The sequence below is a fragment of the Lissotriton vulgaris genome, chromosome 8, assembly GCF_964263255.1.
Source record: "Lissotriton vulgaris chromosome 8, aLisVul1.2, whole genome shotgun sequence".
In the NCBI taxonomy this organism is placed as follows: domain Eukaryota; kingdom Metazoa; phylum Chordata; class Amphibia; order Caudata; family Salamandridae; genus Lissotriton; species Lissotriton vulgaris.
This window is the reverse complement of record NC_141696.1, coordinates 1250836165-1250855120: the sequence shown is the minus strand read 5'-3', so window position 1 is coordinate 1250855120 and position 18956 is coordinate 1250836165. Positions and strand designations below refer to the sequence as shown.

Sequence of the window (18956 nt, the reverse complement as noted above, 5' to 3'; positions counted from 1 at the left end):
ACATGGTCTTGGTTCTTCTATACAGTTCAAATTTGACTCCAAACACGTTATAGGATCTATAAGAAATATCAAGAGCTTTAACATCAGAGACCCTACGGCAAGATATTAGGCAAAGAAGTGTAGCCAGTTTGATGGAAAGGATCTTTCTGTTCAAAATGGTATTATCAGGCCAACTAGAGAAAAGATCAAGAACTAACTTGACATCCCACAGAGATTGATATCTCGGTTTTAGAGGTCTCCTTAGTCTGATACTCTTAAGGATTCTACAAATAATGGCATTATTACCTACCGTTTTACCGTTGACCAGAGCATGACCTGCAGAAATAGCTGATCTATAACAGTTGATAGATCTATAACTAAAACCCCTTTTGAATTGTTCCACAAGGAAATTAACTATGTCAATGATAGGTGCTTCCACGGAATCCAGGTTCCTTTCCAAGCACCTACGCAACCAAACTTTCCAAATGTTGTTATACCGGTAGTGTGTCCCAGGGGCCCAAGATTCTCAGAGGAGAGTTGAAGCTATCGACGAAAGTCCTGCAAGATCATTGGATCTCCTGACACTCTCCAGGCAAGAACTTTCAAATTCCCTGTTTGAACAAGAGGGTGAATTTGACCGTCTGTAAGAAGGTCTGGGAGGGAAGGAAGGGGAGGTCGTAAGCAAGGTCCAGATTAGTGGGGAACCAGGCCTGGGATGGCAAAAGGGAGTAACTAGGACAATTGAAGAGTGTTGATGTCTCATTTTCTGAAGGACTCTCTGGATCATGGCAAAGGGGGGAAAAGCATAAGCGTCAGAGAAGGCTTCACATTCACTATGCACATTGAAGTCACCCAACAGCAAGAATTTGTTAGTTGAAATTATGTAGGGAGCGATCATTTCTGCAAGCTGGATAGAAAATTCTGCCAGCAGACCGGGGGGCCGATATACTAAGGCCCCTTGCCAGCTAAGCTAGGGGTGTAAGTCAATGGAGAAGACCATGATTTCTATATTGATGTTGCTGCATTGCTCAAGTAATGAGACTGCAATGCCTTCTTTGTGGATTAAAGCAATGCCACCACCCACTTTTGATGGTCTGTCCACCCTAATTAGCCTGTAACTAGGAGGGAGTGCTAGAGTGATAGCAGGGGTGGAATGTGGTTTGAGCCAAGTCTCAGTCAAAAATCCTAAATCTGGATTTGCTGAGGTGAGTAAATCCCATATTTCTATAGAATGTTTAGGGAGGGATCTCACATTACATGAAACTCTCTTCCATCCTTTGATGGATTTCTTAGGCTCTTTCCCAGGTTCTGGTGGGCGGGGGAGACTGCTTTGGGGACATGGATAGGTGGGGACGAGCTACCTGTTGAGGCTGTCGTACTACTAGGGGAGCTGCATTTGAATTGGCAATGGATAGAAGAAAAAGGGCCTTCAGGTGTTAACCGAGGCTGTGGATGTATCTTAGCGGGATCCCCGCTGAGGTTTGAGAGTTCAAGCCTTACATTTTGCAATGCCTTAAAGGAGTATGAGATTCTATACATTATTACCAAAATATGTGAGGAACCGGTAGGGTTCCTGGCTCCTGGTGGCGTCCTGGCGCGGATGGGCGCAGACGGACTTGCCCGCTGCACATGCCCGCTGCGCATTGAGCAGGGTATCCGGTTTTGTAGAGGGGGAGCGCGACCACTAGAGCGCTAACCACCCTCAAACCGGAACTCACCTAATCCTCCCTTCACTCAAACCGGACGAAACCCGTGGAGGACCGGGAAGGGGCGACCAAATCAGGGACAGCAAAGAAGGAGTTTGTGACATGTAAAAACACTCAGTGCGGGTACAATTGTGCAAATATTGCAATATAAATAAAAAATGTAGCAGCGTTAAAACATACAGTTCCTGATAGTGCAAAATTAGAGAAAAGCGAGCTAAAGCCTTGCCAGCGCGCGTCCGCTGCGCGTTGAGCAGGGCATTCGGTTTTGTAGCTTACTTTCTCTCTCCAAAGGTCCCCGCAAGCAGGGCCTTATCCCAATTGTCATCCCCATCCAGCCAGTGTATTGCATGTTGTAATTTCGAGGCTGCCTAGTAATATTCCAAACATGGAACCTCTAACCCTCCATTTCCCACCATTCTCTGTAAAGTGGCCACACTGACCGTTTGCGTTTGGGTCCCCACAATAAGTCTGTTAATAGCTTATCCAGGTCATTACAAAGTGTTGGGGGATTCTAGAGAAAGAGTGTTGCATTACATACAGGCATCTAGGCAGGTCCACCATTTTTATCAGAGCTAAACTCCCCATAAGTGACATAAGCAGCTCCCGCCAAAATCGCACCAAGCCTCTCAGACCCTACAACACTACAGATGTTAAGTGCCAGATATTGGTCGTCTGCTTCCGCTAATCTAACTCCCTGGTATCGGGTAGCCGTCCTCACCCATGGGAGCCCTACCTCTGTTAATCCTTCACCAGGACGTTTCCCAAGCGGGACCAGCTTGGATTTTCCAGGGTTAATCCGCAGGCCTGACACATGGCCAAACCCCTCCAGGATGCAGGGTCGGAACTACAACTAACGGATCCCAGACATACACTAAGGTGTTGTCCAAATACATGGACACCACATAATTAGTCTCCCCCCACTTGATCCCAAATGCTTCCACCCCCATTTGCAAGTTCGCCGGCAGGGGCTCTATTGCCACGGCAAAAAATAATGCTTTTAAGGGACTTCCCTGTTTGGTGCCCCGTTTTAGGCGAAAGGCCCATGAAACCAGTCCTCCCACTCTGATCCTGTCACAAGGTTCTGAGTATAAAAGCTGCACCCATTTCGAAAATTGAGCCCCGACCCCTATGGCCTGCAAGACTTCCCAAAGATACACCCACCCTTCTGAGTTGAATGCTTGCTCAATATCTAAGAGTACCAGGGCGCACTCCTCCTGGTGAAACACAGGTAAATGCCAAATGTGGGACAATCGTCGTAAGTTAAGGGTCGTACTACGATTAGGGATAAAGCCCACCTGATCAGAATGAACTATACGCTGCATGTACGGTGGCAATTGTGCTGCCATGATCCCGCTAAGGACCTTCATGTCAATATTCAGTAGGGATATGGGTCTGTATGACCCTGTATAATGTGCATCTCTATCTGCCTTGGATAGCATAACTACCAATGCTTCTTTCATTGGACAGAAGGGTCCGACGCTGAAAGGCCTCATTGTACACCTCCAAAAGGCGGTTTTCCAAAATGTGCGCATATTTCTTATAAAATGCGGCCAGAAGGCCATCATTTCCCGGGCTCTTTGCCAATTTTAAAGATTTGATACCCATTTTGAAAGGCTGTTATCAGTGACTGTACACAGCTTCACCAGCATAACAAGCCAGTGCACCGAGATAGGTCAATACTAGTCACACTAGATCTTCCTCAAAGGGATCTGCTGAATAAGGGCTACAGTGATTGGGTTGGCTCACATTTGATAGTTATTACATCAGAGCAAAATACTTGGTCATTTGACTTGAACAAGGGAAATCCTTCTCTTGCCATCCACCATAGCCAAATCCTTTACCCATGTGAACATTTCTGTAAAGTGACTTATCACTAAGGTTGGTGAGAAAGCTTTTTAGGTTGATGCTGAACGCTAAATAGCATTGCGTGGAACTTGCAGGATCTACTCAAAGGTCAGGGTCAGAATATGTGACGCATTCAGATCCTATGTCTCAAACTACCACGCTATGGCGCTTGAGGAGCTCTTCCACTAAAACAGACTAAATGTTCACCTGTTGTTCTAAAACAATGTTCTGGGCCTTTATGGCTACTTTAGATCAAAATATGTACTTCCAGGTGTTACTGTGCAGACCAGATTCGAGCACCTTGACTAAATGATAAGCAAGAGGTTACAATTGTATGTACGGTGACAGCAACACTAGTACAAAAGGCAGTGTCTGTCAAATTATCCACCCGATCACAGTACAATAAAGTGAAATAGAAATGCCATTTTAAAGAGAAATTAGAACAAAAGTACACAGGACTAACTCACTGATATGCAAAAGCAGTGAACATGAGTGAGGCAGAAGTTAAGTGTAGTGGTTCTGACCCGCAGCGGGTGAGTGTGGGCTTGCACTCCATTGCATTTTTAAGGATAGGCATAAATGCTTCAGTAGAACAAAATATGATATTGTAATACAGGCCAATAAGATCACATTGACATCTGTTTTACAAAAGAGTCATGCCATGACTGGGAAATTATGTGCCCTTGTCCATAACCAAATCATCAACCAGGAGTGGACATGAGCGTCTTCATCCCACTTTCCCCTGTGGTAGCATAAAGTGAATTCCATCCATTTTTCTCATTCGCCGTCACACTCACATGCTTGTTTAAAACAGAGGAATGATAGTTAATCTGTTATCACTGAATAAAATACAAACCCTCTATTTTGTTGAGAAGCATTATGTTGATCATTTTTGCCTACATCTTTTCTTCCTCCATTCCTCAAAGTGGAATAGGGAAATGTTCTCTGCTGCTGATGTAAAATAGTTTGCATGGTGACAGAAGCACCACATACTGTGTCACAATCTTGCCTTCCATTGTTCATCATGGAGAGTAGATTATCTTCTGGTAGATCATGGCCATATTTGAGAAAACTCTTACCTTGGCTCCTCTTTCAGGATGGGCATCTTCTTTCCACAGGGAAGGGAAGAAGTTCTGTTTAAAGATAGAAAAAGAACAAACACTACTGTATCATGTATTTAGATTTTCCAGTCAACATATATAAACAGGTTCTTGCTCATCCACTGCTGTTCCCTGACACGGGAAAGTTATACTTAACAACAGTGTTGTACTCATACAGTTCATACCCTGTAACCATATAAAATGCGCTCTCCAACAGGAATAGAATTATAGCGTGTAATCATATCATGATGTAACTAAGACCATCACAAATAATATATATATTTTTTCATAACTCTTTTTATTGAGTCAACAGATATAATAGTTGCAGGCATTAGAAAATTGTTATAGCACACAAGTATTCATATATTGATTACTAAGCAGGTGACAATTACATAATTAATGTAAAACAAAAGCTGGAACCATTCGGGCAAGTAAACTGAGCAGGTGACGATTATATAATTAATGTAAAACAAAAGATTGAACCATTCGAGCATGTAAATGACAGCCCTAAACATTTTAAAACTCTGTGTCATATATCGCAAAACAATATCCTGGTCATGCCCCTCAAGCCCATCCACCCGCACCATATCTAGCTGTACATCCTTACTGCCCTGTGCTGCGTCTCTGTACATTTTTGATATCAGCAGGGTGTGGCGGAGGTGTTGCCAATAAGAGACCCTATAGTCCGCCCATCGTTTCCATATTTTAAAGTGATTCTGAGGGCATCCACTCGCTTGAAAAATGGGTTGTTCCAGCCCCATACACCAGTCTAGACCCGCGCTCCAGGCACTCAATTTGGGTGGAGCCAAATCCTTCCATGCTTTAGCAATATCTCTCTTAGCTAGGGTAAGACCCAAGAACAATAAATGTCTTTTATAGATTTGCCCCCAATTTCATCCGTATTATTCAGAAGAGCTAGCCTTGGGGAGTGGGGTATAACCCTGTCCAGCACTTCAGATAAACATCCAATAATCCACACCAAAACCGACCCCGCTCCAAACACTATGCAGTAGGGTACCCTCCTCACCATCACATCTTAGGCACCTGCAGGTGCCGATCAGTCCCGCCCTCCAGAGCCGGTATTTAGTGAAATAGGTGCGGTGTAAATACCTGAATTGAATAAGCCTAAAACAGGATGCAATTGCTGCATATCTCGAGGACTCCAGAGCTTCTCTCCAGTCGTCACCGCCCAGGGAGCCCAAGGCAGTCTGCCATTTCTCACTGAGGGGGTCTAATGTTGTGGAGAGGTTTGTCACCAGCGTTTGGTAGATCTTTTCGGTTTTATGATTTCCCAAATCCCCCATAAAAACTTTAGCCTCAATAGGGTTGAATTCGGGAAGGGAGTCTAGGTGAGCAATATATGGAGATAAAGCATGTTTCAGCTGCAGATATGTGTAAAATTGAGCATGTGGCATGTCGTATTCATGTCTGAGGTCTTAAAAAGATTTAATTGTGGTACCATGCATAACGTCTCCCAGGGTAGATAACCTATAGCATCCCATTGTTTAAATCCTACCAGCGCAGTTACCTGTGGCATGAGGCCACTCAGCCAGAGAGGGGTCTCCCCAGTCAATCGCCGCTGCCACCCAACGAAGCAGCAAGTCAGTCCACACACCAAAGTCAACTCGAGTTGCAGGCGTCAGCATGCGTTGCTCTCTCAGGGTGTAGAGCAACCGGTGTGGCAACATGTCCCCCATCAACCATTTCTGTACCCGATATCCCTGATCATTGCTAATTCCATACCACCAGTCGTTTAAGACTAGAAGTTGGGAGGCTGCATGGTATGATTGGATATCGGGGGTCGTGATACCCCTGCGATCGGTTGATTGAAAGCACGTCTTAAGTGACACCGTAGCAGCTTGGTTGTGCCACAAAAAGCGGCTGAGCTGTCGAAACCAGGAGGGCGCTATATGAAAAGGGTGGTTCTGTAGTTGGTAAAGGAGACGAAGAAGGGATACCATTTTAAAATGACTGATCTGCCCAGTATGGATAGGGGCATATGCTGCCACAACTCCATCTCTGCCTGAGTGCACGTCCAAATGGGGGCAATGTTCTTTTCCCATGACATCGATTGAGTGTCAGAGATGTACCCCAAGGTACTTCAAGCTAGTGGTAGCCAGCCTCCATCATCCAGGCGCCCATATCCAGGCTCCTACGTATCGGCCACAGTATAGATTTCTTAGTATTCATATTCAAGCCAGTATGCTGGCCGAATATCTGCATTATGCGGATCCTTAAGAAACAAAAGGACATCATTAGCATGGAGGCGATCCGATCCGAGAACCCCCATTCAAAGCCCTTAACCTGGGCATCGATAAGAACCCATGTGGCTAACGGTACTATAGCTAAGGCAAATAAATAAGTGGAGAGGGGGCAACCTTGATGGGTACCACGTCCTATAGGGAAAGGAGCAAGTACTCCACTAGCTATTCAGACAGAGGCAGAAAGATCAGTATATAGGAGTTTAATATAAGACAGAAATCAGGGCCATAGTTTAAGCGTTACATGAGAGCAAACAGATACGTCTATCCCAGTGAGTCAAATGCTCTGTCGATATCAGCTAAAAGCAGGGCCGTCGGGCCCTCTAGGTATTCAATGGCTGCAATCGCATTATGCACCCGTCGGATATTGTGGCGAGTAGCCCGCTGGGGCAAAAAGCCAGCCTGGTCTGGGTGAACCAGTTCTGGCATATATTGGAGAATACGGTTGGCCAATGCTTTGGCCAACAGTTTTGCCTCAATATTTAACAATGAAATAGGGTGATACGAGGAGTATTGGACTTGGGGCCGGCAAGACTTGGGGAAGGCAGCGATTTCAGCATGCCGCCAATCTGGAGGAAGCTTCCCGTCGTCAAGGGTGGCACGTATCTGTTAGGCGGGAAAACCGGCCCAGAGGCAATCTGCATCCAAGCGGCACCAGGCCTATTCTGGCTGCTTCGTGCACAGGTGCCCAGTGCCCCCCTAGCTTGTGTCACCCAGCCGCAGAGTCTTCATGCAATCGCACATGGAGTGCCTGCCAGAGCGTCCTATGGAATATAACACTGGCCCTCTCCTATGAGAGTCCCTCGGCAGTGCCACCGGAGACCTTCAGCCCATCAGGTGGACACTCTCATCAGCACTGTCCCGGATCTCCAACAAGGGAAACCCCTTGCAGCACAATGTCAGTGGCCAGCCGGTACCATGAGGGAGGGGGTTGTACAGGACACCAGAAGGTCCAAGGGCAGGTGCTTAAGGGAGAGGAAGGAGCTCCCACCCCTGTTGCTGCTCCAAGAGGGCCCAGCTTCACGCCACTCGTATCTGATATCTCCCGGGAGCCTGGTGCACTCTCCACCTCCTTGTCGGAGGTCTGCACCAACAGGCACCGCTGCCCCCCCGTAGGAGGTCTGTACAGCAACCAGTGTCCCTTGAAACAGCAGTCCGAGCACAAGATCATCTGTACAGAAGGGGGGACCAGTGTTAGTCTCAACTATGTTCCCGTTGTGCAGCTTAACCACCGCTGGCTGCAGCGTGCTCCCCATGCCTCCAAAATGGCCACCAGGCTGAAGGGTCGTGAAAGGCCCGAACCTGACGCCGCGGGATCTCCCGATAGTGGGACACCACCAGTGCCAATCCAGTCAGCCAACGCAGTGGAGACACTCCTATGGGGCGCCTGGGGTGACAGGGATCACCATGCCACTCACCGTGATCATCAGAAGCGGTGGGCGGGTCCCAGCGCAAGCGAGCCCCGGAGCCGCAGCAACCCAGCAGCAGGAGATGCAAGGATTCTGATCCCCGGGTTTCTGGTAGCGATTGTCGCGGCACAGACCTCCTGATGCACCTCGGTGCATCAGGTACGTAGTGGGAGGTCTGGAGATGGCACAACGACAAGCGGATGACCAGGATTAATGGAGGATAATGTACGAGCCCACGTAGCTCGTCTAAAAAGTGTCTGCCATGTCAAACCTCTTGGCCACGCCCCATCACAAATAATTTGTTTTTTTCAAACTTTTTGAATTAATTGTGTTATTGTACCATAAGATAAACAAGTAAGTAGGAATGAAGTTAATTTGAAGTGCTTTCAAACTCCCACTGACTTGATACAGTATCACTATCAAAAAGTCTATGCACCACCGAAACCACTTCCTCCACCTGCAGCAAAATGTTGCAACATATGAATAACCTGTTCCCTTAGGCAAAGTATAAATAGAAAAAGTTTGTTGTGCACCCTTCCCTCTTCTCATTCTTCTCCACTCCCAGAACAAGAGTGGGAATAATACTACTGATGTTACATTTGTTTTCTTAAGTTTCAATGTATGATCCGATACAAAGACAATGCTCATAAAGCAATCATCTTCAAACTCTTTAATTCTATTTCCCATTGAGTAAAATAATTAATTGCCCAATGTGAAGAAATTTGTTTCATAATAAATAGTTAATAATACTTTTAGAACATTTCAAGTTAAGTCAAGGGATACTTTATTTCGGCCTCACAAGACCTTAAAAGCATAGATAAAAACATTTAAAATTCAGTACAATTGATCATTATAAAAAGTTGGAGTGGGTAGTTTAGACTTGGGCTTTCTTTAGAACAAACAGCAAGCACACCACATTGAAAACAGGTAGCGGGAAACTGAGTAAACAATTGGCATGCCAGTGTCATATTTGAAGATCCTATAAGCCTGTAGGTAGTGAGGGGTTCCAAGATTCCTACAAAGCTGTCGTAGCCAACAAGCTCTTATTGCCTTGTAGGTGAGGCAGAAAAATAGCACATGCAAATCAGTCTCTCTACAGGTTTTACACGACGGGCAGTCTTTCGTCGAACTCCCTCCCCATATATAGGTAACAGCACATAAAGGAAGTACACCATACCTGAACTGCATATAGAGTTTGTTAGCAAGGGAAGTCTGTATATCATCAATGCTAGATTCTAAGGTGTATTGCAGTTTGATTTCTAAGAAGGATGATGTGAGTGTGCCTGTCCTGGGGCCCCTCAACAATAAATTGAGCTGATGGTCTTTAAAGATTTTTATTAAGACTTTTCTAGGTGTGGCCAAGGAGCTCTCTTCCAGGCTAACCCATACATCAACCTTTCCAATAGTTAAAAAAGAATTCTTAATAAAGGTGAGCAAAGGTATTTTTGTAGCTCCCCTGAGGTTTACCACCTCCCTTAATTCCTCCCTGTACAAGGATAATTCTGGGGTTCTCCCTAAGCAACGCCAATCGAGAAGAGGTCTAAGCGCGACCTCCAAGGACATTGGGCTAACACCCAAATCCATTAGGAGCGGGTTAGAGGGGTACTCCTGGGAAGTCCCATCAACTGTCTAAGAAAATCATTTTCAATCCTAGCAAGTTGTGTGGATAACCTGTGGCCAAATAACTCTGCACCATACAAGGTCGCCCCTCTCGCGTGCGCCTTGTATATTTCCAACACCGGCCCCAGCTTCTTGTGTACACACTTACTCTGCTGTTTAGCAAGGCCCCCAGATGTTTGGGTCAGCTTAAGAGAGGCCTTCTTAATTGGTCACCCCATTCCATTTTCTCAATAAGTGATAATCCCAAATATTCACATCGTGGGACTCTCTCTAAAAATTCCCCTGCTAATTGTGGGTTAGGTCGCTTGGAATGCCCTGCATTAAACACCATATATTTTGTTTTCTGGGTGTTAATTTCCAGGCCCCTATTCTTGCAAAATAGATGGAAGATATCCAAGACCCTTTGAATACCCATTGGTGATTTTGACAGCAGGAGAGTGTTGTCTATGAACATCAAGGCAGATACCTTGTGGCCCGCTAATTTTGGAGCGGCTAGATCCCCTCCCGCTGCCAAAGCTCCTAATTAGCCATTAATAAAATTGCAGAAGAGGGTAGGGGTCAGAACACACCCCTGTCTCACACCACTCTTTGGGTATACGGTCATCAAGGTCTCCATTCTTCCCATATCTGATTTGGGCATAGTTGTTCACATGCAATCTTTTCAGGATCTTGCATAAATACGTGGGCGCCCCCAGATCAGATAGGATAGCCCAAAGTTTTTCCCTTGGAACTAAATCAAATGTCGATTTTAGGTCCACAAAGGTCATGTAGAGGCTGTCACCCTCCACGATCAGTTTTCCAGTGAAGTAATTACAACCTGAAAATGTGATCAATTGTGGACGTTTCCACAAATACAGACAAACTGATTTGTAGCATTGCTTTAAAATTTCTAAAACTAAACTAAAACAGTTCAACTAAGGTCACAGTATACAGGGAAATGTTATAAGAACTTATGAAAATCAATATTCCATCTTTATTTTCCTTTCAATAAATACGACATGGAAAGTGAGAAAATATTGTAAACACAGCAGCCAAAATTAGCAAGGTACTTTAGAAGAAATAACAACATTGTAACAACATTATTGATAAGAGTTATTGCCAAAATGTCATCAGCACAGCCTTTATAAGGTGGGGAGATGAAAAACCCCAAAAGTGAGGGTGCAACTGCATTTCTGATCAGTCTCCTCAATTTCTCCCCCAGGACTAATTGAAGCAGTCTTAATGTGAAGATGCATGTTTTTGCTCATCCATACATGAACTCATCACACACTTTCTTTAAAAAATACTGCACTGCGACATGGAAAAATTACATTTCACTTCTATATTCTAGCCCAAGTTCTATAACACTGGTTTCCGAAACTAACCAAAATTGTGTTTCTATCATGCAAAGGATTTATAAGATACATATATCACAAAAAAGTGTAACTATGACCAGAAGACACAATGATTATCATTTTTAGCTATGAAACCCCATCCACTAACTAGAAGTCAAAGATAAAACTGAACGTGCTCTCAAGCCTGTGGGCAGTTGTTTTCACCTATAATATCAGCGTTGAGAGGTAGTCGCAGTCATATTCTACCCATTCAAAGGAATGGCTGATCCCGGTCTTCGTGAAATAATGCTGGAAGAGTGCACCGTGCAGGATGAAAAAGAAGATTTTGAAGTGACTGTACACAGTTTCACTAGTATTACCAAGCCAGTGCACGGAAATAGGTCAAAGACTAAACACGCTATATCTTCTTCAAAGGGATTGGCTTAAGTGACTGGATTGGATCATATTTGATTGTTGTTACATCAGAGTAATGCTGTTTAGTCAGTTGAGCTGAGCAAGAGAAATCCTTCCCCAGACATCCACCATACCCTATCTCTTTGCCAGGTAAAAAGTTCTTTAAAGTAACTCGGTATTGAGGTTAATATGAAAGTTTTTTCAGGTTGAAATTTTAACACCGAATAGTATCTTGAGAAACTTGAAGGATCTTCTCAGTGGGCCAGATCAGACTAAGTGGGAAGGGTATGCCCAGACGTGGGTCCCGTGCTCACCACACCACTGGATTCAAGCTAGCCTGGCTGATGAAGGGTAATGCCCTGAAACCGGTCCCAGAATGCTTATTTCCGGTCCAGGGACGACCTGGCTTGGCAGTTCGGGTTCGACTGTTCTCATAAGGAACAGGGTCAAGACTGATTTGCATATGGTTGGGTCCAAACTGGGGTGGTGTGGTGAGCAAAAGAATGATGGATTAAACCCAGATCCTTGTGACTGGGGGTGAATGTCTGCATTGTCCAGCATTCCGTCAATGAATTATTTCTTTTGCATATGTCGCCCTAAGTGGGAAGGGTATGCCCAGACGCGGGTCCTGTGCTCACCACACCACTGGATTCAAGCTAGCCTGGCTGATTAAGGGTGATGCCCTTAAACCGGTCCCAGGAAGCTTTGTTTCTGGTCCAGAGAGGGCCTGCCTTGGCAGTTCAGGCTGGACTGTTCCCATAAGTAACAGGGTCAAGACTTATTTGCATATGGCTGGGTCCAAACTGGGGTGGTGTGGTGAGCAAAAGAATGATGGATTAAACCCAGATCCTTGTGACTGGGGGTGAATGTCTGCATTGTCCAGCATTCCGTCCATGAATTGTTTCTTTTGCATATGTCACCCTAAGTGGGAAGGGTAGGCCCAGACGTGGGTCCTGTGCTCACCACACCACTGGATTCAAGCTAGCCTGGCTGATGAAGGGTGATGCCCTGAAACCGGTCCCAGGATGCTTGTTTCCAGTCCAAGAAAGACCTGGCTTGGCAGTTTGGGCTGGACTGTTTCCATAAGGAACAGGGTCAAGACTGATTTGCATATGGCTGGGTCCAAACTGGGGTGGTGTGGTGAGCAAAAGAATAATGGTTTAAACCCAGATCCTTGTGACTGGGAGTGATGGTTTGCATTATGAAGCATTCCGTGCATCAATTGTTTTTTTTGCGGATTAGACTATGTGACAGACCCAGAACCTATGGCTCAAATCAGTGCGTTATGGCACTTGAGGAACCTCAGATGACATATTCACCTGTTGTAAGGATCTATGACCAAAGATTTGAACTGTATGTCAATTTTAGATCTAAAAATGTGTTTCTAGCTGCTACAGTGCTGATCAGATGTGAGCACCTTGACTCAATGAGAAGCAAGAGGTTCCAATTGTGAGTTTGGTCACATTGACACTAGTACAGAAGGTAGTGTCTCTCAATATCCCCACCAGATCACAGTACAATAAAACGAGGGACTGAAGGAGAAATTCAATCATAAAGATAAACAAGAACAAGAGAAACTATGGATTGCCTCACACATTTGCAAAAGAACTGAAAACTGATGAGGCTGAGGTAAAGTGTGGTGATGATGACTGCTCAATGAGGACAGTGCACCTGCACTTTGTTGCATTTTTAAGGATAGTCACACACGCTCCAGTAGAATGAATAACTTGGTATAACAATATAGTAAAGTAAGATTACACTGGCATTTGTGTTTAAAAAGCAGACACTTAGTGCAATATTTTGATGTTTGTTAATACACCTCTGTACTCCAATCCAATTGCACTGATTTGCATTCCAAAATTCACATTAGCTATAGAGGCAGCTTACACTCTAAGCAAGTGTAAATGTGCATAGTTGGTATTATACTTTTCTTTTTAATGTGTACTTTTTAAAAACATTTTTATGGTGTCCAACACACTTCTTTCAATTCAGGTATATGGACTTGCAAAACAGAACCTGTACCAGAGATAAAGGTTGAATGTATTTGAATTTTATTGAAGATCTGCGGTAATCCTTGTGAATCATCTTGTAATGTCTATTATAGTGATTATGCTCCGCTAGCAAGTTCATATTACTGTTAAGTATAAGTTTGTTTTACAAGTAACAGCATGTTGATTCTGTATTACACAAAAGGGACAGTGCATACTTAGACTCATGGCAGCAGTTGGACATTATTTTATTTGTATTTGTGTTTATAGAATTCTCACATTCACTTGCATCCACCAGAATTTATTTTGGGGCAGTCAGGAGCGTTTCTTCAGCTTGCTTATACATGACACACTCACGATGAGTACTCACACCAAGAAGTGCAGCTCGACAAGCATAGCACCAGTGTCACGTATTAGACGTAGAGGACTGGAGGAGCAGTTTTTGTATATTTAAGTTTTTTTAATCTTGGTCACACATTGGCGTAACAATATATTCTCTCAGGTTAAACACAAATGAATGGACGTATCGCAAATCTTGCAAATGGTGTTATTGCTCTTCTCAGTACTAGATTCACCCAACATCGACTCTGCTCCAACAAGGCATGGCGGTCATGTTTTTCTGCAAGCATCAAAGTAAAATGACCACAAGAGTATATTGCCATAACATTGTTTACAGGTTTTTAATTACCTTGAGCCTCTGCACTCTTTATAGATTCCAAAACATCATTTGCCGTTCATGCCGAGATGGGAAACTATTGAATTCATGCTGAAGTAAGTAATTTTAGGGTTCCTATTGTGCCATTTTTCTGCCACGATTATCACAACAGCCAGGTAACTTTTGTATGTTACCTTTTGGAAACCTTGAAAACTATGGGCTATTACTCTAAAACCCGCGAGTGATCTTTTAAGGCTCATGGCATTTCATTACCACAGATTAACCAAAATAAAGTTTGAAATGTTCCCGTTCTGAAGTAAGTGAACAGATGCCAATGTTGTCATTTTTTTTCGTGCAAAGTGCACAGTTTGACAATTTTTGTTGGTCACTTTACAGAGACCCAAAGATCTGTCTATTGGCTTTTTGAACATGCTCAGGATTCATGAGGTTTGGTTTCCGGCAACTTTAACTGCATTAAGAGGTAGGATGCGCAATGATCTTCTAGCTTGACCAACTAGCAATTTGTCACCTGGCTATTAAGTCACAGTTAGCATGTTCATTTTTTATTACTTTTTTCCAGCATCTGTGACAGTGGCTGTAAGCCCAGCCTCAATAGAGGCACTGTGACATTAGATTACGTATACTGCGTATATTTCGTAAATTGGCAGAAACATGCTCTCGTAATCGCTGAACCTGGATGACATAGATGTCCTCATTTGGATGCACACATAATTGTGCATGATGGCACATATCCCTAAGCAACACAATGATTGAAGTCCACTGAACCCTTTGTGCTGACAGACTTGACCCACACAAAATCTAGTGACTCTTTTGGCATGTTTTGGTGAGCACTCGTTACATGGTTAGATTGTCGCCCACTTACACAGACAAACACACCAAAAACCTGGCAAGTAATTTTTGTGCATGTTTGCACACATGCGGTTGAGTTCACATGGATGCACATTTGAATATAACTATGTACTCTTGCATATCTGTACATTGTAGTTTTTATGTTTCCCTCCTAGGCGCCTGCTTAAGGGACAAAGAGTCCCGAAATGCATTGGGCATCCGACATGTGAAACTGATTCATTTTCTGATACGATGTTAAAATGTCTAATAATTCAGAATTATCCCAGGCAAAAATTCTTGGGACATGCACACTGATCGCGCTAATTTGCTAAACATTTTGTTGATTTTTGTTTTGAACTTTAGGAGTGAGTAATCAGTATCTCTCTATAAAAAGCAGACATGCTGGCTAGTTTACTATGAATAAATCAGGAGATTACACCATTTATATACCAAGTCTGGGAGAAAAAAGTGGCCCTGTACGCCGATGGCCTGATGTTATTTACTTGAAATTTAGCGACTACACTTCCAACAATCGTGGAGGTCATGGACCAGTTTGGAAAAGTCTCAGGATAAATGATCAATCAAACAAAATCCGAAATCTTAGAATGGAATCATGACTCTAAAAACCTCATGGTGAAAGAAAAAATAAAGTATAGACTTAGTAAAAGATATTCAAAAAATAACCAGTGTACATTTTTATAGCTCCTGGGGGAAGTAAGGAAGGAAGCTTCTCAAAGTCTGGGGTGGTATTTTGCTAACCTTTATGGGAAAATCGAATATAATCAAAATGTTAGTCGTACCAAAATTTACGTATTTATTCAGTGCTATACCACTAGAATACAAAAAGGAGTGGTTGAAAAAACTACAAACAGAACTATGCATTTCACTCTTCCTCATTGTTGGTTTCTGCTCCCCCAGGATACCCTGCCTTGTTTCCCACCAGCATGTCTGCTCCCCCTTTGTTGGCAAACAGCAGTGGCGCAAATTAATTTAAGCAAGCCTGCACAATCGCGCTTATCCACACACCATTTGAAGACTTGGCCCTAGGAGCAAGATGGCCGCCGGCAGTGAGAGCTGCAGTGGAGCTCTTTCACCGCGAAAAGCCCAGGGCTCACCAAGCCACTAAAAAACTGCAGAGGTCCCTGCTGAAGGTGAACAAACTATGCATCGACATTGCAGAAAGGGAAACTCAAGTCGAAGAGAGAACTGCAACTTTGGAAGAAGAGGTTGGAAAGCTCCAACAGCACAGAGAGACCCAGGACAAGCAAGCAGAGGATGTGCCCTGGAAATTAGAAGAATTTGGGAACCATCAGCTGAGAAACAATGTTAGACTGCTGGATCTTGCGGAAAACATTGAAGGGGATACTATATGATCTATTGTTGTGAATCTCCTGAAAGGAGCATTTCCCAATCTTTCCCACTGGAATTGGGATATCGAGGTCCAACGTGCACATCGCTTTCCGATGATAAAGAGTAGAAACAACGCAGCGGACCAACGACCCAGGGCAGTTTTCGTTTTTATAAGCAACTTTCTCCTAGGACAGGCAATAATGGACAGAGCAAGGCTGGATGCAAAGCGTTCATTTGAGGGGCACACTTTCTTTGCTCGTCCAGACTTCTGCCATATTACGATGGAAAGAGGATGGAGGCTCCGGCAAATGATAACTCCCTTTCAGGGGATCGGCTGTGAGGCATTCCTACGGTAACCAGCTCAGTTTAAAGTCATCTCAAGTGGGAAAGCGCAAATGTTTACATCCGAGATTAAGACACAGGAGTACCTGCAGGAGATGAGAGAAGCTAAAGGAAGGACTGGATCTAGGCTGGCACGGCCTTCCCAGGGGGGCCTCCTTTAGGGACTTCCCCTTTTTTTTCAACATGCAAGATTGGCATAATTTTCTAGAACAGTCTTTTTTGTTAAAAATGTATCAGCACTAATCTATAACTGGTGCATTTAAGGGATAGGGGTGGGAGCTCTTCAGCAACTCGAGCAGAGAGATTCGTCCGCCACACATGGGTCATAGCTGACCTATTTGCTCGTAAGGGGTGCAGGGAAGGTGAGGGGTTAGAGGGGGTAGAAGTGGCGTGGTAGGAACAGGGAGGGGTATGAGGAGCAGCACAGCACGTGAGGAATATTTTGAGAAATGGGGGAACTAAAGATAGCAGGTTGATTCATAAAATAACCAGTGTCAGACCTCAAACATATAATAAAGATATTATCATAGATAGCAAATCGCTTTCATGTAGTTAATTAGTATTCAAATTATCTCAATGAATATCTGTGGCCTGAATAACCAGGGTAAGAGACAAAGAGCTGCAATAATATTGAGAAATCTTAGGGCTGATATTATATGTCTTCAGGAGACTCACATTGTCAACACTAAGCAGGGAGCTAGAACAAGAGGGGTTCCTATTCTTTCGTGGAGGGGGACATATTATTCAAGAAAAGCCAATCTGACAGGTGGGGCTTCTGGGTGCGGGTTGAATATACGTTTCAAGGTGTTACATTTACTAATTGCTCAGTTTATTACTCAATTGTGGATGACCCCGAGCTGCTTGAATTCCTGGATACAGAGCTTGTACTATGGCCGACCCCCATAATATTGTGCGGTGATTGTAACCTTAATGGCTTGGGAGGACTTTGGGGGGAGACGGGTGGTGATAAAAATCTGGGGCGAAAGAGAAAGGTTTTCAAGGCTCTTACTAAGTTAGTACAGAATGACGATCTAACTGATGCATGGTCACATCTTAGGCTGGTAGACCGGGAAGTACGTTCTTTTCAGCCCTTCATAAGTCCGTTGTTCGACTGGACTATTTCTTTGTCTCACACCAGTTAATATCAAGGTGTAAAATAGAGAAACACTGACGGATCATCTCGGACCACAACCCCCTAAGACTAGTAGTAACGTTAACACAGGCAGAAAGATCAGAGCGGCTCTGGACATTCGAAAGAAGACTTTCAAAAGATCAAGAATATGCGGCGCATATGAATGGCTGGATGAAGGGGTTTGGGGATATTAATAGGAGAGCACACGTTTGGGGTGGTTTGGGACTCATTTAAAGCTGGGGTAAACGGGGAGATGCTTAGTTTTAGCCTACATCCGCAAAAGAAATTAGCACAGCAGGAAAAAACGCTTTATAAAAACATAATGGTGGTAGAAGAGGAGCTTGCACTGCTTGGGCGCTAAGTAGTTTTCCATATAACATACAACTTAAGTTGGCGAACGACAAGGCAGAGATAGGAGACATAACTGCAGCCAAGGCAGCTGGAAGATTCCTTGGTAGGAGGGAGCTATGTTACGAGTTTAGTGAGCGGGTGGGCCACGTCTTGGCAACGTAAAGAAGACAAAAGTGAGCCGCAGGAGAGATCCTTGAAGTTTTAGATCCTAGTGGAAATTTGATTAGGGGGTTCACCAGGGATTCATGAAGTATTTTGACAATATTATAAAAATATGTATTGCAAGGAACAGCGAGGGGATGAGAGCCAGATCTTAGAGTATCTGCGAGATATACCCATACAGCGCATAACCTCTGAAGACGCGGAGTCACTTGAAACTTTATTGACCATGGAGGAGGTCTTTAGCACACTTAGTAGTCTCCCCTCTGGTAAGGCAGTAGGACCAGACCAGATTCCATTGGAATTCTACAAAACCTTTCTCAATGTAATAGGGCTGGATCTAGTGGACACTGTTTGACAAGCTCAGCAGGGGAATTCAATTTCTGAGTCTTGAGAAGGGGCAGTTATCACTATATTTAAAAAAAAGGGCAAAAACCCTAAAGAACCGGGCTCTTATAGACCAATCACGTTAATGAACCGTGA

General features: G+C 44.0%; 1 long non-coding RNA gene across 1 annotated transcript in view; it reads right to left on the bottom strand.

Annotated features, from left to right (window-relative positions):
- The window catches only part of LOC147698558 (uncharacterized), a 72103-nt gene that overhangs the window by 47005 nt on the left and 6142 nt on the right, over window positions 1-18956 (bottom strand). Inside the window, exon 2 of the long non-coding RNA XR_015299211.1 lies at window positions 4610-4663. This is a non-coding gene — a long non-coding RNA (uncharacterized LOC147698558). The remainder of the gene's footprint in view (window positions 1-4609; window positions 4664-18956) is intronic.